The sequence below is a fragment of the Heliangelus exortis genome, chromosome 16, assembly GCF_036169615.1.
Source record: "Heliangelus exortis chromosome 16, bHelExo1.hap1, whole genome shotgun sequence".
Classification (NCBI taxonomy): Eukaryota; Metazoa; Chordata; class Aves; order Apodiformes; family Trochilidae; genus Heliangelus; species Heliangelus exortis.
Genome location: NC_092437.1, coordinates 4,172,669 through 4,194,500, shown reverse-complemented (window position 1 = coordinate 4,194,500; position 21,832 = coordinate 4,172,669). Strand labels below are relative to the sequence as shown.

Sequence of the window (21,832 nt, the reverse complement as noted above, 5' to 3'; positions counted from 1 at the left end):
TTCAGCCAAATTACTTGGCCAGAGGTTGGGCTGGTGGTAGCAAAGGACACTTCTGCTTTACCCACTGCTGCGTGTTAGGTGGCACTTCAGACACCAAAACACAGGGCATGGAGGATGGCACTGAAAGGAAGGTGGCAGGAGGCAGCAATTAAAATATCTGGATTAAAACAGTAGCCTTTGCTTATGTCACACTGTAATAGCAACCTGGCTCTCCAAATATCAGGTTTTAAAATGCTCCAGACTGGTGGTTACCAGTTCCACTGCTATTAATCTTCCTCTTTAGATCAAACCTGCTCTTCAGCTGTAGCCACTAAGAAGCTTAAATAAATCCCAATTGCCTCCAAGTGAAGCCATTTGAACCACCTCAGCATCAGGCAGCAAGTTCAGAAGAGGTCCAGGCGGCCAGGAAAGACCCTGAGGAATTCCCCTCTTTGCTGGCCACAGCCAGCGAGGCCAAATGCTTTGCTAAAGCTGGTAAAATGGAACCAAATCAACTGTTCAATGGATTTGGTCCCCTTCAACCAGCTGTAGCTGTGCATTGATCTCTCAGATGCACCTTGGAGGATAAAACACTTGGACGGGACAGAGACAACTCAAGTAGCAGAAGACAAATGGCCACGTGAGAGCTGCCAATAAGGAAATCTTGATGACTGGCATCTGCAGATCTATCACCCAGGCTCTGAGCTGGTGGGCTGAGCCTGAGTCATTATGTGGTTGCCAGTCAACTCTGCCTTCTGGAGACCCCTGGAGATTGATCTCTCTATCATCTTCCTCTATTGATCTCAGCTGCAAAGTCAGGAGGGTGCAGTTCACCTCCAGCTGCTGTGCATTCCCCTTTGTGTTTGCTCATGCCCAGTGTCTCAGCTACTGCAATGAAGAATAAAAGTTTTGGTCTGAAGTTCCTTCCTTGTGTTTTGTACCATGCGCCAAGCTGCTTCTTTCCTGGGTGAAGAACTGGGGAGCTACAGGGCAAGGAACGAGCTGGGAATATCAGCTGCTTCCCAACTGCCCCAGACTGCAAACATCCACAGCCTGCACTGCCCAGCAATGACTTTCTCTTGGAGAGGTAAAAGCTCTGCTCCTTAAAAAGGGTCCCTGGTGAGATTTTGTTCACCTGAAAGATTTGTCAAGTGTCTCTGCTAGTCTGGTCATTAGCAGCACTGATGGAATTAAAGAAAATCACTCACTTCCCCTTGTAATAATGATTGGTGGGAAAGTAAGCTGGGCGTCATCTTTTCCCAACCATCATAAATCTATAGGACTATCACAAGCCATGGATATTGCTGGTATAATGAGCCATTTGGATGCGAAAGTCTGATGTGAGATTATTCAGGCCTTTCTTTTTTTAAGGACACCTGGCCCAAGTTAACCCCTGGCATGAGAAAGTGCAGAGATTTGTCTCTTTTCACACGCCAGGAATTTGGTTCACTTGATTCCACATCTCTGGTTCTTTAGGTACCATTTAAGTGTTCTTACTAGGGCCAATGCTATTCATGTGCTTTAAGATAAGGAGATATTTGCTTGATCCAAGGCTTGCCATGCATCTAATATTTATGTCATTGAGTATTTAAAAGGCAGAGACATCAGGAGAATGTTCCTGCAGGGATACCATTCCTCAGGGATACCAGGAAAATGGTGCTTGCCCACTTCTGTTTGCTCATTCTTCTGCACTTTTAACAGTGCCTGAACATCCACTCTGAAACCCTACTGAAGTCTGCACGGGTGGATCTTTTTCCATTTGCTGCCATTAGATCAGACACCTACCTGGTATTTCTGCTTGACAGCAAGTTGGGATTGAAGAGCACATGTGGAATGGAGAGCTCAGGGCTCCAGCTCTCTCCTTCAGGATGCAGTGAGCAATTCTCACACTGAAAAACCTGCTGAGATGTCAAAACTCAGCGCTGGTGAGGCCACACCTCGAGTCCTGTGTCCAGTTCTGGGCCCCTCAGTTTAGGAAAGATATCGAGGTCCTGGAGCAGGTCCAAAGGAGGCAACTGGGCTGGGGAAGGGATCCAGCACAGATCCTATGAAGAGAGGCTGAGGGAGCTGGGGGTGTTGAGGCTGGAGAAGAGGAGGCTCAGGGGAGACCTCATCACTCTCTACAACTCCCTGAAAGGAGGTTGGAGCCAGGGGGGGGTTGGGCTCTTTTCCCAGGCAACTCTCAGCAAGACAAGAGGGCACAAGAGGTCTCAAGTTGTGCCAGGGGAGGTTTAGGTTGGACATGAGAAAGAATTTCTTTCTGGAGAGGGTGATCAGCCATTGGAATGGGCTGCCCAGGGAAGGGGTGGATTCTCCATCCCTGGAGATATTTCAAAAGAGCCTGGATGTGGCACTCAGTGCCATGGGCTGGGAACCACGGGGGGAGTGGATCAAGGGTTGGACTTGATGAGCTCTGAGGTCCCTTCCAACCCAGCCAATTCTATGATTCTATGAACTTCACTAAATGGCAGGCATGCCCCTATAGCTGCTGACAGTGAACCCTCTTCCATGGTGAAACCTTTGCTAGAGCCCAGATCTGTGCACCAGGGATGGCAGGAGCTCTCGGGAAGATGTAGGCACTGGGTTCTTTCTTCCCTTTCTGTGGTTTACCAGCACTGGAGTGTAAATCAGGAAGGAGAAGCAGCTTTATCCGGGCTAATCAGAAATACTTCCTGATTTTTTTAATTAAACATGCACATGAACTCTTGGAGAAGGATGCTTTCCTTCATGGCACCAGTTGCATTTCTTGAAAACACCTAAAAGAAATTACTGATTGATTTCTTTATTTATTTTCACAACTGCAGCATCCTTTCAAACACCCAACGATGTATCCAAGGGGGCTTTGATGTGACCTAAGAGACCCAAACTTTTGCAAGATGCTTGTGCAGGTATTTGTGCTTGCAAACAGAGGAAAATGAGCTGCACTGAGAAACCCCCACATTAGCAGGGAGCCAGTTTGCAGCCCTGGGTAGAAAGGATGCTCCAGGTAGGAAAGATGCTCCGGGCTTTCCAGCTGCAGCCACTCAGCACAGCTCTGCCTTTGGCAAAATAGCCAAGTGGCCACCTCCTCTGTAGTCACATCTAACCAGATTGTCTTTCCCAGCCAATTATTTGCTTGGCAATTAGCAGGGCTGCTTTCTGAGCCATTGCCCAATCCCACCTCCTGATTTCCATCTCGGAAGCATCAAGAGGCAGGAGGGAGTTGGAGGCTGTGAGTAAACAGCAGCTCAGTGCTGTCACTGTCAGCCCTGAGATTCAGAAGCTAGGAAGGCTGGGGACAAAAGCACAAGGGAAGGGGAATCCCCAGCACAAATCCCTAATTGCTGGCAGTCTGGGCTGTGAATGATATCAGGACTCTAGAGGAAAAGGTTGAGTAGAAACAGATGCTTCCAGCAGGCTGTGGCCTGGGTTTCCAAAATATCACACTCCTCCCTCCTGCTCCTGCAATCTGGGTTATTCTTTCTCATTCCCCAGGGCTGCATCCAACATAAACAACACCATTATTAAAATTCTTCCTAGGTAATGATAATTAAGTTACCAAAAAATGTCAAACGGGGATGCTGACGGCATCACGTCTTGAGCAAAAGTTTGGAATGTAAATGAAAAGGCTTTTTCTTTCAAGAAGTGTTGTCCATATTTAGGTACCACCAAAGCCACCTGAGCCTTGAATAGCAGGAAAACCTCCAGTTCTCTTGAGGATAGAGAAGACATCAATACACACACAGGCCACAAGAGTTAGTCCAGGTATTTAGATGCTTAAAATGGGACCCCACCTTTAGAGATCCATGCCTGAAGATTTCTGCCAGTATTTTTATTGCCTGATTATATCTTTATGGAATGAGAAATTCAGTGTGTCAGGAATTTCTATAACAATACAGACTTTTAGGGCCTGATCAAGGAAAAAAGAGACCGAAGCAGAAGGTAGATGGTAGACTTCAGGGGAACTCTCTAGGGAACTTGTAATGCATGGGGACAAAGAGATGGGCCAAAAATTGACAAATATCCATCTCAACAGTTTGTGTTCCAGCCTTACTCACTCTTCAGTTCCAGTGATGTTTCAGAGCAAATAGATCTGGCTCAAGGCTGCCTGTTCCAGCCAGGAGCTGCCCAGATTATGACCCTGCCCATGGTCTGAAAATTGGATCCTCTTCAGTCAGTTTCCCATAAAACACAGCTCTGAGTGGAAGTTTTACCACTGGTTTTGAAAACCCCAGGATCAGCTCCTGGGTGAGGCATTAGAAGCCTTTAGCCAGCCACCCTTAACTACATCAAATCTAATTCTCCATCTCCACTAAGAGGCTGCTCTGATGACCCACCAGCCACTGCTGCTTTCCTGGAAACCTTATTAGCTTCTCAAACAAGGCAATCCTGAAGACTCAGTCCTGCAAACCTTCTGTGCAAATATTAAATAACAGTGAATAATTAGCAGGAATAATCCTTTTTTGCTTGACCCTCTCCTGTAACAAAGACCTTTGTCAGCAAATGCAAACGTTCTTTTGAGGAGCAATTAATAATCTAGAGCTGCTAAACACATCAGCCTAAATACACTGGTACTCTAATATCCACCCTGTTTATACAAGACTTAAGACAGATGAAAACAGTCCCAAAGACCTGAGAGTTTTTTGCCAGTCAAGTGTAGGAAGAGAAGGTGGCAAAAGAGGTGGGAAAGAGGGGACCTTTGGTACCTCTGCAAGTGCAGCTCTGTGTGGAGCAACCAGAGCATCTGGATTCTGTCCCTGGAGTTTTATTGGAGAGAAAAGAAGGGTGGAGCAAACCAAGGGGCAGATAATTGCTGTGTGCTGACAGTTTGTCAAGTGAAGGAAGCACAATTTTAGTCAAGAGATCTCCATGACTGCCTGAGCACAAGTCTCTTCTTTTCCTCCCAGATGGCACTGACAGATAGCCTGAAGGGGCTATCAGAATACAAAGCTAAAGATGGTTAAAGACATTAACAACTGCTCAATGTGAGCACCATCCACACCAGAACCATCAGCTGGGAGGAAGATTTGTCCTGACGGATTGGGCAGAAGACAGATCCTCTCCTGGTATTATGTATAGCTGTTGAGTCAAAGGTATTTTTGAGATAGACGAAAAATATCTATAATGCTGCTACCAACTCTGCCTTTTCTAGTGGGGCTTTATTGACTCTTGAGAAACTATGACCAATAAATGTAATGATCTGCCTTCCTCTTTCTTTTTGGGTGAATGATGGCTCCTGCAAGGTGTTTATCACCAGCTGCAATGACTGGCTTGAGCTGTTCCTGTCTGACTTCACTTCTCAGCAAGCTACTGAATGCACCCTCTTCATCGCAGGGTCACTGCCATTCCCTGGGTCCTGCCAGGCTTTCTGCCAACCATAAATATTGCAGGCAGAATAAGACTGTCAATCTTGCCACTTGCACAGAGAATGGGCTTAATTCTCTTGTATTTTTTTTTTAAAAGCTGCACAGCCTTTCCGTGCAGCGGGTGCAGCTGGAGGGGTAGAGAAGTGCAAGGAGGAGACTTCACCTGCAGGAAAATACTTTCTGCTTCCCCCCCAAAGTGATTAAAATGTCAATATTCTTGACGTCTTCACTAACTGAAAATGACTGCCATAATCATGCATATGATGGCCATAGGAAATTAGTTTGGATTAAACCTTAACAGTGAGATGTGCTGCACGTGTTATCCAAAGGAATGAGGGGCTGAGTGATGGCATCTTCTGTACATCCAAGCCAAAAGAGATGAAGGATGCCTTGGCTCCTCTGCCACCCAGTCCCAGGAGACTGCACAACAGTGGCTGCCTGTGCAGCTAAAACAAATCCATGTGTACTTCCTTGGCTGAGGTTTAAGTAAATGTCCTTTATTTTGTGCCTGAGGTGGGCATACAGCTCGTGTGGGGCTGGTGGCAGAGCCTGGCTTCCAGCTTTACCTCAAATACTGCTGGGCAGTAGTGGCACCCCAGCCTGGGGAGTGTATAATTCCTCTTTTCTCTCCCAGGAATAAAATCCTTCATTTGGGGGTGTTCAGAAAAGAGAATTACAACAGAAAATAGCTTGCTGATGCCCAGAAAAAATTATTTGCTTGCCCAATTGGTCTGCCTGGATTGGATAAACTCTCTGTTTTAATGTTTGTCTGCTCTTCTGCTTGTGATATTCATGTCCAGGCATCTCAGCTGACTCTAGGCAGTTGTCTTTTATTGTACAACACCAAAAATAAATGCTGTGATGCTCCGTGTAGTCCCAGGGCTGCAGGGTAGGGGTGTCCCACAGGGCAGGGGCTGAGCACATCTGAGCTGCTGGGCCTACAGGTGGGTTACAAGGAGTGTAACCACTGAGTGATGGAGGCAGAACATGTCCATTCTTCCTCTTTAATGTACTAGAGACTGAATCCCAAACCCTTCTCTCCCCATCTCCACGTGGGACAGGTATTTTGCATCACTTAGCACCTCCCTCTGATAACATTTGCCTCCAGTTCTTTCTGCTCTCCCCCTCCTATAAGTCACGGAGTGCTGTGCATGACAGAGAGCTTCTGCTTTCTTTTTTTACTGCTACAGGAGGGAAAAAAGAGTGAGAGTGTGAGAGAGAAGGAGAGATTTGAAACTATTTCCCAAATATGCAAGTGTTCAGGCCCGAGCTGATATCCTGCCAGGGCTAAGAGGTGACCCCGTGCTGCACTCGCTCGAGAACAAATAATGAATTATCTTGCATTCCCTCCTCAGCATTGTGGAAGGAATTAATTTCTATCCCCCTTTCATAAGGCAGCTCATTCTCCTGCTCCTGGCCTCCTCTTCCCCCAGCTTCTTGCTTGATGCTTGGATAATTTCCTGGAGGACACTTAGCTCATACTGCCTGCTCTGCCCAGGACTGTGGATGGAAACAGATCTGTGCTCCCCCAAATACCTTCTCCAAAGATGAAAGCTCTCCTTTCAATCTCATCTGGTCCCCAGATTGGCTTCCAAAGCCCCTGATTTTGTGCTGTTGTAGTTTTACTCAAAGAGTAGGAAAAAGGGCTGTGTCCCCTCCCAGGGTGGCTTTGGTGCCCTGCACTGAGCTCATCTGTTTTTTTTTTTTCTACCAAGCTGTGGCCTTCCCAATGGCTGGGAAATGGTTAAGGAAGCAACTCCCCTTTACAAGGACTCCTGCAGAATTCCAGGGCTATTTCCAACCCTGAGCCATCTTCCCATGTTAAAACTCATCTCCTGTGAAATTCCAGCCTGCTCCTTGCTTTGGTGATGAAACACAGCAATGAAATATCAGTAGGCTGTTGTCTAATACCATGGCAGCATTATTCCCAGGTGGACAGTAATCAGGAGTTGGTTTACCCCATTTGTCCTTACAAGAAAGTTTGAAATTTTTACACAGAGAAGGGGGGAGGGGGAAAAAGGGGGGGAAACACGTTGGGTATTAAGTATTTAGGAGAAAAAGTGGTTTACCTGGAAAGTAAAGGCTCAATCCATCTTCCCATGGAGAGCAGAATGGCCCAATGAGCCAAAAATCTTGGGAAGGACAAAACCTGGGACATCTCTCAGCCACAGAAAGGAGCAGAAAAAGAAAAGAATAAATGCCATAGGATAGCACTCAACAGCCAACACCTCCCAGGCCCAATGATCTTGATCCCCAAACTCCCATTGCAGAGGCTTCAGAGTTGAATCCTGCTTCAGTTTAAAGCAAATGATGGGAAGTGGGGAGCAGGCAGCAAGCAGCTATTTACTGCCAGGGCAGGGACTAAACCTGAGCTCTTACCTCTTAAGCCTGGGAGAAAAGCTGAATCCAGTTGCAGAGCTTCTGCATCGTGGCTCAAATCCATCATGGACACCTGCAGAGGGTTTTTGTGGGGAATACACCCAGCTTGACCTGATTCCCCATCAACAAATATCCCCTCAGCACCAGCAGGACCAGGGGCTGAGCCAGGGCTGCTGGCTGGGGCAGTCAGGGAGGACCTGGGATGTTTTCCCCCTTGGTTTAGACATTGTTGGTCGATCTCTGGAGCTCTTCAGCTTGCTGGTGCAGGGGCTTTTTTGTCTTCTGTATAAGTAGGGCTGGAAAAGCCAGGGGTTTCCTGCTTGAGCCAATGTTGAAAGATGCAAGCTCCTGGTTTTACTGAGGCAGCTCCATCTCTTGAAACTGAAGATGTGTTGAAACCTGGTGCAACAGCCTCACTTCACTCTGGGGAGGAACATTTCATTTTCAGCAGTGTTGGAAGCACTAAAGATTTCCCAATAATACATTTTCTTCATTTTAAATCTTTGATTGTTATATCTTGCATGCAGTTTGACACTGGAAATTTTTATGTGGGATGTTAGTAGGTTTTCAAGTGTGAGCAAATTGATTCATGAGTAGATTAATCTGATGCATCTTTTAAATGGAAAACTGACATAATTTTCCATCAGAGACCCGCTAATAAAGCACATTTACTTGGTTAATCCATTTTTCCTGCACTAAGTGCACTACAGAAGGTATAAAAAGATCAAATCAATAGCCAAAGAGTATATAAAAATGAGACTAAGTTATCAGAAACCATGTGTGAGCCACCCACTCCTTGGCTTCTTGGAGGACTCTGATTTTTACTTCTGCTGCTGAAAGACCCTCTCCCAAAGCTATCCCAGGATAACCAGGATGCAAGACCCCAGGTGGGGAGCAGGTGTAGGGAGCCTCCTGCTTCCAGGGGTCTCGTGGCATCAGCTCTCCTGCAACCCTCCCTATTTTGTCAAGCAGCAAGTTTGAAGGTGTGGGGGGTTTTGTTTTTTCTGATTCTTTGTATTTTATTTTTAATAATTTTATTTTTAATCATTTTATTTTATTTTATTTTATTTATTTTATTTTTTAACGTTATTGCAGAAAGAACGGAGGAGCAGGAATGTGCCCATCCCAGCCTACCAGGGAATCTGCTCAGACTCCCCTTTTTAATTTTTCAGCTGGAATACAGCAGTGTTATTTCAAAGCAAATGCCTGCACAGCCTCCTCTCTGCAAACACTGCAGCCATCAGTCGATCAGTGCAACTCTCCTGTGTGAGCTCATTTAACAAGCAGTTGCTTTGCAGGCTGTGGAGAATTGCCTCTTACCTAATAATTCTGCTAATTTGCTTAACTTCCCCAGATTGCAAACGGCTCTACTCTGAACAAGCAGCTTTCTAAATGAACCCCTAGACAATTCCTTGACAAGAGGGGAAAGCAGAGGTGGCTGGCTCAGGAGGTTGAAGCTCGCAGGCTTTTATTCGTGACCTTTGGGCCAACGTTCAGATGTGCTTGTTGGGAAAACTGCAGCCAGGATCTATTTTCTTCAGGGATTTAGGCTACCCTTTTGCTTGTAATTATTCTCACTTGATGCCTTCCATAAATTAAAGATGCTTCTATTAGTGAGTTCCAGTCCACTCAATTATCCTGCTGAAGTCCCCTTAGTTGTGGCACTGAACTACACCACCAGGATTGCTGTCCTTGCAGAGCTCCTGGTCACTGGCAGAGAAATCAGGGAGTCCTAGAAATGCCTGAGCAGTCCCAGAAAGCAATGAAAACTCCAGTGAAGGTAAATGTCAGAGTATTTAAAGGCAATGTTAACAATTGATTTTTTTAGAGGAGACTTCAAAGGGTGGCAAGCGTGCCTTCAGATACAGGTGAGGACACGGAGATGGATGGAGAGAGGGAAGAGAGTCAGCTGGGAAGGCAGGGATTTTCCTGGAGACCACACCAAACCTTTAATGAAGAATTTGGGATTAAAGAGGTGGCTTAGTTCTTGCACACAGCCCAACCTTCAACCCATTTAAGCACCATGCCCTTTCCAAGAAATGAAGGGCAAAGTAGCACCGAGGAGCAATAAAGAGATAAGCACCAAAGGACTCGTTTCACCCGTGGTTTCCAGTGAAAAATGAACCCTCCAGCACACTCAGTGATTTGTTGTCTGAGTGGCAAAGCTCACCCACGTTCCTGATTTTGCTTCCAGCAAAGATGCTCATTGCTCATTCTCACACCCTGGAGCAACTCGGGCTCATTACACCAGGCTCCCTCTTCCTGCCTGCATGAGCATTCTCTTTGTACCTACAAGTAAGGTTTCCCACAAGTAAGAACTTGTGGGAAGTAAGAACTTGTGGGAAATCATAACCAACTTAGCCATTTTTATTATCCTATAGTACAACAGGATGTGCTATGGTTCAAGAGAAAATTAAGCCTATAATAAAAACCTTTTTTTTTTAAGAAATACATGTGTATGTATACACATAAATATTAGGGGTAAAAAGCATATATGTGTGTATATATTTTTTATAGATATACACAGATATATCCACACCTATGGCCCATGCTGGGATATCCCTGCCAGGAGCAGATATTCCTGGCCTTGGATCCATGCATTCTGCAGGGGATTGTTCCTTTCAGGCTGCAGAGCAGAGATGCTGCTATACATGGTGCTTTGGGGCCACGGCATGATAAGAATTTAGTTAGGGGATTTAAAGGTCTTCCAGACCTTCATTTACAAAAAGGGAAACTTCTTATCTCAATGGGTGTTTTGGAACAGGAGGAATGAAGGATCTAATCCAGTGAAGTGTAATGTCAGGGAGGGCAAATTAATTTTGCATGTGAACACAATGCCTGTTTTAGGGGCTTATTTGGGTCTCAAAGGGAAAATTATTACACGTCTCCAACAGCAAAGGGAATGGAGGATTCTGAGGAGGGTCAGTACTGACTTCAGCAGGTTTCGAAGGGGGTACAGGAGAGGGACAGCCCCTCCCAGTGCCCTGCATTTCCCCTTTACCAGCCTCTCGGGTGCTTCGGTTTGAAGCTCCCCGCAGGGCTCTTGCCCCCAGCTTCCCTTCCTTGGCAGCCAGCTCAAGCTGCAGAAAACCCCAATTCCTGGTGGATCCTAAGCACAGCACAATACGGTATTGCTGCCTGGGGTAACTTTTGATTTAGATGTATTATTTCAATAAGGAAGTCTTCAGACAGTGTTAAATGACAGATGATATAATTTTTGAATGCAACGTTCATCTGAATTTTATTTTCTGATGTTTTGACTCACTGACTTGATGTCTCTCTATTATGCACACACCTCTGGAGATGTAGCTGGCAATGATTATGCAGAGCACTGAGTTAGTGAATAAAACCACTCCAGGAACTGCTTTACAGATCACAGGATCGTTTTCTCTATAATTGTCCCAGAAACGGTGGAAGTTATATGGAGAGAGCAGTGTGCTCTGACAGACTGCATATTTCTGCAGTGTACAACAGATCTCACTTTGGCTTCCGAGACTGATTCCTGATAGTTCTTGGGGATTTAACTTTAAGACCAATGTATTTTAGTATCCACTGTTCATGTCACCCGGCAGCAGCCGAGGATGAGCTGTCTCCTTAATATGGATGAGACACCAATTTATCCAAGTTATCACCTCCCAATCTCTCATTCATCTCTGCTGTTAACTGCTGTGTTTCTGACATCCATACCTAAACTATCAGCAACTTCTTCTCCTTCAATTGAAACCATAAGTAATTTTTGGCTGGAAGCTCTTGTTATGTGTATAATGGCTTCTTTGGCTCCCAGCTGGAATCCAACCATCAGGTGACTGCATCCTGCTTTGGACACCACATTTTAAACCCACAACATCACAGAGACCCACTCAGGACAGTAAATCAAAAGTCTTTCCACTGTCTGGAAATATATGAGCACATTAACGTGCCCCAGGCTTGCTCTGCAGCCCCACTTGTGTACAGCCCAGGCGTTCAGCTGCAAAGTCAGCAATACCTTCCCCCTTCCCAAGGCTTTCCCAAACCAGCAAAACTTAGCCCTGCTCCTGCTATTCTCCTTACAGAAGGTCCCAGTGGTATTATGTATCAAACAGAGGTCTCATTACTTAGTTTCTGGTTCCTTCATGCCATTGCTCTCATTAATCATCCTGTTCCTCAAGCTGGTGCTACAAGCCAGCAGGATTATCTCCCTCCCCACCCCCAAATTAGGGGTTCCCTGCCCACTCTGTGCTGCACATTCCATGGGGAGAAACCCCTCTGGGGACCACTGCTGGTCCTGGGGGGCTGGGGACCTCTTCAGCCTTTGCTTTGGGCTTGAGTCTTGATGTAAAGCCGTGGTCTCCCCCTTTCTGCCCAGCTTTGTTTTGGGGTACCCTTGCTCTTGCTGCTCAACATCCACAAGCTTTGTGCCTTGCAGCATCTCTAGATGCAGCCCCAGGCTCAGGCAAAAAAAAAGAAAAAAGAAGCAAAACTCTTTGGTTATGCCTGAAATATGTTAATTCAGTCCCTGATATCCCTCCAAAAATTGTTGCCAACAACTGAGGCCAGGGAATCTTCATCATCTCCTTCTCCCCCATTCATGTTCCCATATGATTTTATTTCCAGGCAGTCCCAAGGTCCAGCACAGAGATCCCTGGAAGGAATTTTGTTCTGTATTTCCCTTGGCAGAGGTGCCCCCACTGCCCACTCCCAGCACTCTGCCCACCCCCTGCACCAAGATCCCTGTTTGCAGCGTGGGACACAGAGAGGTTGCTGCTTTCCCTGGGTAATATATTTTTCAGGAGTACAAATGACTTGCTTAAAGCACTGGAATTTAATTCTCTTTGTGCTGAGAATGAAATGCAAAAAGGCAGAAGAGCAGGGGAGGGAGCAGATCCACCCTCAGCTCTATGAACTCTGCAAATCCAATGGCTTATTCATTTTAATTAGCCTTGGAATTCACATGTATGTATATTCATCTATATGGACACACATATGAATGCATGTAACAACACACAATTAATTTAGAGTTTGGCATTTCAGAACAGGTAATTAAAATAGTTCATTGTTGATTAATCACTTGCAAAATAAATTATTAGCACTATCACCGCTAGCATTATGTTTATTACCACAATTTAGAGAAATTAAGGCAGTTCACTTACATTAAATTAAACATGAAAGCCCAGATGTAATGTACCCTAGACAATATCTATTTACTCAGAGAACAAATGTGATGTGTGCATTACAGTACATTTGCTAGGTCATACATCTTGGATGGCCTCTTCATGTCACCACCAGAAACCTAATACCAACACAAAGACGATTCCCATCTCTTCCTGTAAATATAAAAATAGGATCTGCTGGATTGGAGCACTTGCTCTGCACTGCAGCCTGCCCCAGGCAGCTCCTGCTGAGCCAAGGATGCTGAAGGCAGCTCAGAGCGTGGTGGGATGCAAGGTGGATCTGCAGCACAGCAACCAGAGCCAGAGACTGGGGAGCTAACAGAGGGGCATGAAGGGTCACAGCAAATGCCAACCCCTAAAAACCAGAATTGGGAGTGAAAATCAAGTTTTTCACTCCTTAGCAGGACCCCAAGCTGCCTGGATGAGCCAAAGTACAGCCAAACTGCACCAGAAGGGAATAAATCTCAGCCTGACTCTATGAGGTGCTAAGGGCTTAAACAGATCGTTTAAGTATGAGTTGAATATGATTATTAGGGAGCTCTCTGCTGGGGTAGGGAGAGGTTTTATCCTGTGAGGAAATTGGTACCCCTTGCTCTTCTCAACTGCTTTGTCTGGAGGACTTTGAGCCTGGAGTCTAAGGCAGCAACAGAGCAAAAGTCAGCAGAGATGAAGAGGACAGAGAGCACCTCACGACAGGTTTTCTGGATCTGTATCTCTGTGGTTTTATAGCTATGGGAAATAACCTATAATTAGGTGCATAAAGTAGCTCTCTGATCTCTTTGCTTCTGGCCCAAATGAGCACAAAATTGATAACTCAATTATCGCTGCTGGAAATACAAATAAATTAAAAGCACCTGGTAGGAGGAACTCCAAGGGAGGGACACCAGGGCAGCAGAGAGGATGCTGCTCTTTAATTAGGAGCTCAGAGGCAAATAAAGCCCCAGGGCTGGGGCTGGAGCAGAAGTGGGACCAGACAGAGCCCTCTGCTCTCAGGAACATGGGAACAGCCATGGGAAAAGGCACAAAGTGTGGGTTTGATAAAGCCAAGTGTCCCCCTGAGCTGATGGCACAGGTTGGCAGAAGCACTGGGGATGGTGGTGTTGCCTTCCAAGCCAGGAGCAAAGTTGGGGTGAAAGCTTTGGAAGTAGTGACATCCTTTGGGAAGAGAGGGATGGGTGTCTTGAATGACCTAAGCTTGGTCATGGGGTGAGGAAAAAGCAGAGATGGGTTTTAAGAGTTTTTCAGCATAAGAAAATAATACGTGCCTTAACCTGCTTCCAGCAGATTCCTGGGAGTTTTTGGTTTGAATTTACAAGCAGAGTAACACAGGACACTGAGATCCTTCTTCATTTTTTGCCAAGTCATCTAGCAGTTGCTAAGCCCCCTCTCTCCACTGGGGCTTGGTTTTAATGACTCCTGTGCTGAATTAACAGTCTGCACCGGTGTGACAATGACAACAGTCACTAATGACCACCCTGTTTGTCTAAGCCACATGCTGAGCACTGATTTCAGTCCCTGCCACACAACCTCTTTGCTGAAAGGCTTCTGGGTCTTTTTAAACGATTTAAAATGTGTAGGATGATCTGGCCTGTCCATCCCTGCTCCTTTGATATTCTGCTGCCTGGAAGTGTCCTTGAGTCTCCAGGGAGCACCTGTAGGGAAGTGTGAGCTGGAATGATGTGAGGAGCAGGAGGAGAAAAACCTTTGAAATGTCATATCCCACTCTGATGACCCACTCAATAACCGTCGAAATTATATTTAAACAATCTGCCCTTTGATGCAATCTCAACCTGATCAGAAGGGCAAGTGCAGTTTCATGGAAAGGTTTTTTTCTTTATTAGGCAACACACCTGGTGGCCCCACGGAGAGCGTGTGACACTGCGGACACGAGGGATGCGTGCAGGGATTATTTTAAAAAAGAAAGCAAATGCACCCTGCAGATGATCCTCCAAATCTCTGTGCCAGAAACATCCCCCCATATCACACTGGGCAGGACATTCTCACCAATCAAATTGTTCCTTGGATGAAGGAGGGCGTCGATTTAGCTTTGTGGATGCAAAAGGATCAAAGGATGCAAAACCCTGGCAGGATTACACACACCCCGTGATAACCAGGCAGGGGGGACAAGCATCACCTGGGGAAGGTGCCAGCTCTCCTCATCCTGAGGACCCTTCCTCCCAGCACAATAATGATGAACACATCAAGTTTTTGTTTAGGCAGCAGCATTTCCCACCAAGCAGCCTGGTGCACATCATCCTTCCTCTGCCCATTGCGTGGGGCAGATGTTGGAGCAATTCTAGCTGAAAGCTTCCATCTCCTGTAACTGATGATATATATTTGTGCTGTAATAGCCAGAGACTGCAATAATAGTAAGGGTTTGATTGTTTTAATGAAAATAGCTTTTTTTCTGCGTTTGAGTCAATTTGCTAAGTTTGGGTGATGGGACGTAAGCCTGGAGCTGGCCGTGCTTTTCCTGTGTCCTCAAAAAAAAAGGCACAAACCACTTCAAAAGAGCTGGCTTGGCGTGCTGGAACTTTTCATAAGTAAAATCTGCAGAACTAGAGGCAATAGGAACAGCCCAACCTGAAGAAAAAGGGTTTGCAGTAGTTAGTGTCTCGCTGTCACATTTGTAAAAGGGACACATGCATTTTTCAGATCTTTGCACATTAATGGCTGTATTTGATTCAAAATACAGTCAGTGAACCTTCAGTAAATGGAATTAAATGGTATGTGTCTGATTTGAGGGTGACAATCCACCAATTGTTTCTTGTCTGAATTACTACCTGCGTGGCTGGGCACAGCAGTAATTGAAACTATAATGTTTCATTCCTCTTTAGCTATAATTTATCTGAAAAGTTCATTCACTGCTCTTCTATTGTCCTTCCTGAAATCTCTCCCTTTACCATTACCATGCTGTCAGGCACCTCATCCTTTCCATGAGCCCAGATTTTGGCCAGAATTGGGCATGGAAATTGAAGCACACAAACAACCCTCCTGTCCCTGGGCCATCCCCATCTCCCTCCCCTTGCTCTGCCCGTGGGTGAGTGGTTGGGGGATTGGCTGCTGCAGGGCTTGGAGTTCTTTTTATCCAGCTTTGCCACCAAGTGAACACATCCTTACCATCTTTTTCAAATTTCCCTTGAACTCTAAGAATCTGCAGTGGTTTTCAGACCATCTTATTTTGTGTGATCAGGATTAGTGACTGCAGGACCTGGGCAGAGTTTTGCAGCAGCAGCTGTGGATGCAGAAGTGTCAGGGGTTCCTTTTCCTTCTCTTTCTGCCTTGTTTTGTTGCTTTGCTTGGTTCTTACCAAGGTGCTGAGGTGGCTGCAGCTGGCACAGCACTGCTGGGGGTAACAACTAGATTGCCTCTCTCTTGACACTCCCCATTTATAAGCAATTTCCAGTCTGTTTTCACTCAATATTGATAAACAGGAGAAAACAGAATGTATTTGACTCATCCCTAAAAGCTGACGTTTCTGAAGATGGAATCAAATTATCCTTTTCCTTCCCTCCACAGTGAGCTGCCTGGGTAGTACTTGATGCCAGCAGAGTAATGACACCAAGAAATGACACCTAATTTCTGAGATTTCAGCTCAAGCTGGGCTGAGGCAGGGAGAGTCCTTTTCCTTACAAATAACCCAAACCAGAAAAGCCAGGATCTATGTCCCAGGGTCACAGCATTGCCTTGGGACCAGGCTGGAAATCTCTAACCAAATCCCTAGCAGGAAAAGCAACTCCAGCTGCCTCAGGTAGGAACTTCTACTAAAATGAGACCTCAAGAGTTATTCTACAGTGTTTTCCCACCCCTTCCATATCTTCGCAGAGAAACTACTGCACACACTCTCTCTGTTAGTGAGTTAGCCTGGAATCACAGAGCCACACCAATTCAAACCCCCTTCCCTCTTCAAGTTCACCTACTAATTTACCTTTTTTTTTTTTTTTTTTTCCTCACCTTAGAGTGTAGGCCAAATAACTAGAGCAAGTGCTGCATTTCTCAAAATAAAACTGGGATTTTTGAGTGCCAGAGGACGTCGGTGGTGCTGGAAGGGAAAGGTAATTGACATTCCCTTCAGGAAACCTCTTCAAAAATTCAGGCCCTGGTTGCTTTGGATTTATTGTCAGTGGTTCACTACAGGCAGGGAATATGATAATTCTTGTGAGCAAACAAACAGCACAACTAAAAGCCACCAGAGCAGAAGTTGAGCTCTGTTCTGTGCCTGATGGCAGCGAGGGGCTGAGCATCACCCTGCTCATCTTCCAGCTCTTCCATACCCACCAAAAAAAAAAAAAAAAAAAAAAGAAAAAAGCCAATAAAATTCTTCTAAATGGAAGAAGACAAAGCCCAGGAGCAGCTTCAGCCATGGTGGGGGTGCAGGGGGAAGGTGTTTGTCTGGGCTGTGCCTGCCTCCTGCGATGCCACACAGAGCTGGGACACTGCAGCCTCCCCTGGGCTTGCCAGGAGTTCCAGAGAAGCCATGGAGAGAATTTGTGTGGCATCCCACACCCCATCGTGGTGAGAGGAGAGCCTGTCTGCTCCCCAGCCCACATACCAGAGATAACTAAATACCTGTGTACGTGAGAGAGAGATATATATACAATTATATAGATATATGTACATTTATATCTCTGTGCACCCCCACCAAAGCAGCAGAGATGTGCACAGCAGAGCCTTGATTAACTCTTGCTGGACTCACCCTTCCTCCTGCAGCAAAATGTGCATTAAATGATAGGAGATGGGTTCAAGCAGCCTCTGCTTAAAGGGCAGCTCTGATGTCCTTGCTCTTGGGATACTTCCAAAAGGGAATAAATTCTTGTTCCTTCTCCCAGTCCCCCTGTTACAAACCACTTGGTCTTCCTGAGCTGGGCACTTGCTGCTGGCACTTGTGCCAGGGTTTGCAGTAGCCTGTGACCCAACCTTCATGTGTTAGGGTGTTTTCCTCCCAGCTGGGTTGAAGTAAAGGCTCAGTTCTTGCTCATTCATCTGGGTTTACCCAAGCACTTGAAATGCCTCGAGCACCAAACTATTGCAAACTTAATAATAATGATTCCGTTGCAAAATTAATAGTAATTTTTTTCAGAAAAAGCTCAAATCCAAATGAAAGCAGAGCAGCTCACCATAACCCAGCCCCAACAACCCTGTTGCATTGGATTTGCAGAGCTGGGATCACAGAAGGGGTTTTCTGTTTGCTGGGATGCAGAGAGCTCAGGGCAGGCTGAGCAGGGAGCCAGTGCCAGGGGCTGTGAGTCCTTGTAGCAACTCCAGCTGCCTCTTCCCTACCTGCAAAGTGTTTCTGGGCATTTTCCAGTGTTTCCTCTTCATCTTCTCATGTGATAGGGGCAAAGAGCTTCCCCCTTGCCTATTTTGGGGTGCTGCTCCCTGCTCCAGCCTGCCCAAGCCTTTGACCTTGCCACAGCTTTGCCACTCGCAACCTGAGAGACCACACATCCCTCTTTTCCCATTCTGTGATTTTGTGAAAGAACATCCCCAAACCTCCCCTTGTTGTTCCTCTGTTTCCAAATTGCCATTGAGTGCCTCGCAGTCCCACTGCCTCCGAGAGCACAGCAGCTCTGCTGCATTTAAATAGCTGATTTTTTCAGGATTTGATTCAGGTCTTGCCTCCAGTGAGATCAGCTCGGCTGCTGCAGCAGGAACACGGTGTGAAACGGGTGGAAGTGAAGGACACAAACCCTTGGGAGGCTCAGGGACAAGGTGGGGAAGGGGCTGGCAGGCTGCTCCCTGGCTTTCCTTCACCAGTGCTGCCCTGGAGCATCGAGCTCCTCAGGTCTCCTGCTGCTCCCTGGCTAAATTTGGTACCTGACAGGAGCCTGGAGCAATGTCTGCCCCCCTGGGCAACCGAGCTGCTGCCTGGGAGATGATGAGCACAGCTCATCCCGGTGGTGTTACAGACACCCTGCCTCTCTGCCAGCTCAAATGCCAAGGTGCTGCTGTGATATCGTGCCCCTTCTCCCTGGATATTTTTCCATGCTCCAGAAGCACACGTGTGCCTCTGATATCCCTTGCCCACCATCTCCTTGGCCTGAGGACATTAAGAAGTGTGGGTGCAGCTGAATGCCTGCACGTTCAGGGCTGAGGAGGAGGAGGGGTGGGCAGAAGGGCTGCTCATAGGGGTTCTCCGTAGTGGTTGTCCATAGGGATTCTCCATAGGTTCTCTGTACCATAGGGTACCATAGGGGTTCTCTGTGGCCCTCACTGCCACTAAAAAGGTCAGGCCTGATGCTTGCCCTCTGCCTGAGCAGGGTTTCCATGCAGGAAACCAGGAGAAGAGGGGGAAACCAGCAGTCAGGGTGCAGTTGGTGCTCACCCTGCACTTTTGCACCTCCCTTCTCCACCCGTCACTGCAGCTCCAGGGGTGCTTTGGGAACACAGGGAAAATGATGAGATTTAAAAAGAACCTGGGAAGCACTTAATTTTTTTAGTAGCTGCAAGCCACTTAGCCCCTGGAAAAGTGTCTTCAGGGAGCAGGGCTGCTCCAGATATCACCTTGAGACCTTCAGCAAGCTGGAGGCACCACGACCTTCTGCTGCTGGCTGTGAGCACCAAGGCTTTGATCCAGCAGCTCCAACCCTTACAAAATCCATGGAATGTTCACGGAGCAAAGCCTGGGGTGGGAGAGTGACGAGAGAGCTGTGGTGCTGGGGTTGTCACCAGAGGCCACGTGGGGCCCGTGGTGGCTGAGCTGGCTGGGGTCTGACCACCACGTGGCTCCCACATCATTCCTGACCTCAGGTTGAGAGGATAACTCTTCCTGCCACAGCTGACATTTAGTTGTACAGCCATCCCTGCCAGGAAATTGCCATCATTTCAGCTCTGCTCCCAGCTACTCTTCTGATTTATATTTTTGTTTTTATCCAATTTTTCTGACTTGTTTTGGTAGGGTGGCAAAATGTTCTCACTCAAGACAGATGACAGTTTGCCAATAAGAGGAGCAACTTATCACAAACAGCTCCAATTCTTTCTCCAATGCTTAGTCTGTTGGAACAGCTTTAAAGTCTAATGTGATATTGTAGGTTAGCCCCAAATCTGCTTTCCCTCCTGTATTTCATATTTTATGGTTCCCAGCATCAGTCCTTTTAAAACAAAACACTTCAATCTTTTTCAGATCATCCATGGTTTTCTTCCCGATTTCCACCTCCCTTTTCCCTCGATTTAACTGGTTTCCAACTTCTTTTGGTATGGAAAATAAAATAAACACCATAGATGGGTGACCTCTTGGAAGCTTGGTGTCCTTGAGTCTAACTTTAGAAATCATTTGTCACAGGCACAGAAATGTGCACTGCAATCAGAATTAGCTGCCAGAATATTTTTTTTTCAGACAATTATATTGTAATTTGAGTGGCATTCTTGATAATAGTTCAGGTTCTCCAGCCTTCCTTTCATGCCCCAGCAAACTGTGCCCTAAAAACCAAAAATTTCTGTCCCATTCTGGTTTTAAAAAAATCTTTTTTTATTATTATTAATTATCATACGGAAAATAAATGAGAGGGTGAAGAGGCACAGGGAATCTAAACATCTTTGAGCTCTGGAGATAAGCCCAGTAGGCTAAGAGGGTATTATACAGTTGATTTTAGTTCAGCAAAAACAGGACAATCTATGAGAACTGGGTGAATCACTCACAATTAGTAATTTGGCCCAGAAAAAAATCACTTTATTTCACAACTTGCAGCTTTACTGACTGCAGTGCTGCCTTCTACTTGTAATGGGTAAGCCAGGAAAGCTCGACATGCTCTGATCAGGTGTTTTCCCTGCTTGAAATTATAGATTTTGTAGCAAAAATCACTTTTGGTCTGCAAATGTGTTACTTCAATGTGACCATTCAGTGGTAGCACCCGGGCTGTGTTGGTGCCTTGCATGGGACATGGGATGCACTGGGGCCTCTGCAGGGATAACCCCTGGCACGAGCTCTGATGGATAACTCCAGGCAGCTTCCAACATGTGTCTGGAGCTTGGAGTTCATCCTCTGCTGGGTAGTGATGTGTCCAGAGCCCCCTGCAGCTTCCCATACTGATATTCCTGTTCCAGATGCATTTTTTGGAATCTGTCCCCTTAGCACAAGTGTTGGGATGTGCAGGACAGAGCCAGTGCAGGTAGCTCTGCAGATACTCTCTCCAAATCCAACCAGGATTGTGTTTTTGGGGACAAGCCATCAGATTGCTCCTTCTTCCCTCCATTACATTATCCATCCATCCAATCCCCAACCCCACAAGTCTGCATGTGCCAGGGTGGCCCAGCAACCAAACACTGGAAATCCCTGCTGGGTGAAGGTGGCTGCAGGACAGCACAGAGGGACAGGGGACATCATCCTCCTGGGGTACAGGATCATCATTGCACCCCAAAGAGGTCCTCAGGTCTTTTGGGGAGTCCCCACTCCCATCCAGATTCTGGGTCTGTTCACATCACCCCAGGTTACATGGGGTGGGATGAGCACATTTCTGGTGGCTGGATTAGGATCATGGGTGAGAAGTGTAGGGGAAACTCACTTGAATTTACACAGTTTTGGGGAAAAATCTCTGGGTTTGTGACATTAACTGAGAGCAGGAGAAAGAGGGGGTGTCCTGAACCTGAGGCTGCTGAGGCTGCTGCACATTGGTTGCTGAGGGGTCAGGGCTCTTGGAGGATTTTGGCAAACAATTCAAAACCTTGAAAGATCATTTTGGGGACAGCAAATACAGCTGCCCACCTCCATTTATAACCACATCCCTACCAACACTCCTCACCTGCATTTGGTGACAACCTGGTGACAACCAAAACTCCCTGGCCCTTCTTACAGCCCTGTGCCAGGGGAAGGTTCATTTCTTTCTCCTCGGTGCCACAGCTCCCTCAGCAGCACTGAGCTCCCCAGAGGCCATTTCCCAGCTGATGCTGAGCCAGGCTGAGCATCCTGGTGGGCACAGCATGGATCCTGCCCTGGCAGGGGACACGGGCCAGCTGCAGCCTGCAGCAGCCCTGCACAGCACC

The 21,832-nt window shown here is 46.6% G+C and overlaps 2 long non-coding RNA genes across 16 annotated transcripts in view; one reads left to right on the top strand and one right to left on the bottom strand.

Moving 5' to 3' along the window:
* Window positions 1-21,832, top strand: part of LOC139803338 (uncharacterized) — a 67,150-nt gene that overhangs the window by 17,187 nt on the left and 28,131 nt on the right. For 7 of the 15 annotated variants that reach the window (XR_011728979.1, XR_011728978.1, XR_011728977.1 and 4 more), the window contains exon 3: window positions 12,297-12,456. This is a non-coding gene — a long non-coding RNA (uncharacterized lncRNA). Of the gene's footprint in view, window positions 1-12,296; window positions 12,778-14,694; window positions 15,265-16,372; window positions 16,390-16,812; window positions 16,909-18,453; window positions 18,473-19,976; window positions 20,093-21,832 lie in introns of those variants that run through there. The other 8 variants (XR_011728973.1, XR_011728971.1, XR_011728985.1 and 5 more) reach the window with 6 other exon arrangements.
* Window positions 15,348-19,556, bottom strand: LOC139803339 (uncharacterized). Its single transcript, XR_011728986.1, has 3 exons — window positions 19,358-19,556; window positions 19,179-19,229; window positions 15,348-15,436 (listed from the first exon to the last, which is right to left on the bottom strand). It is a non-coding gene; the product is annotated as an uncharacterized lncRNA (long non-coding RNA).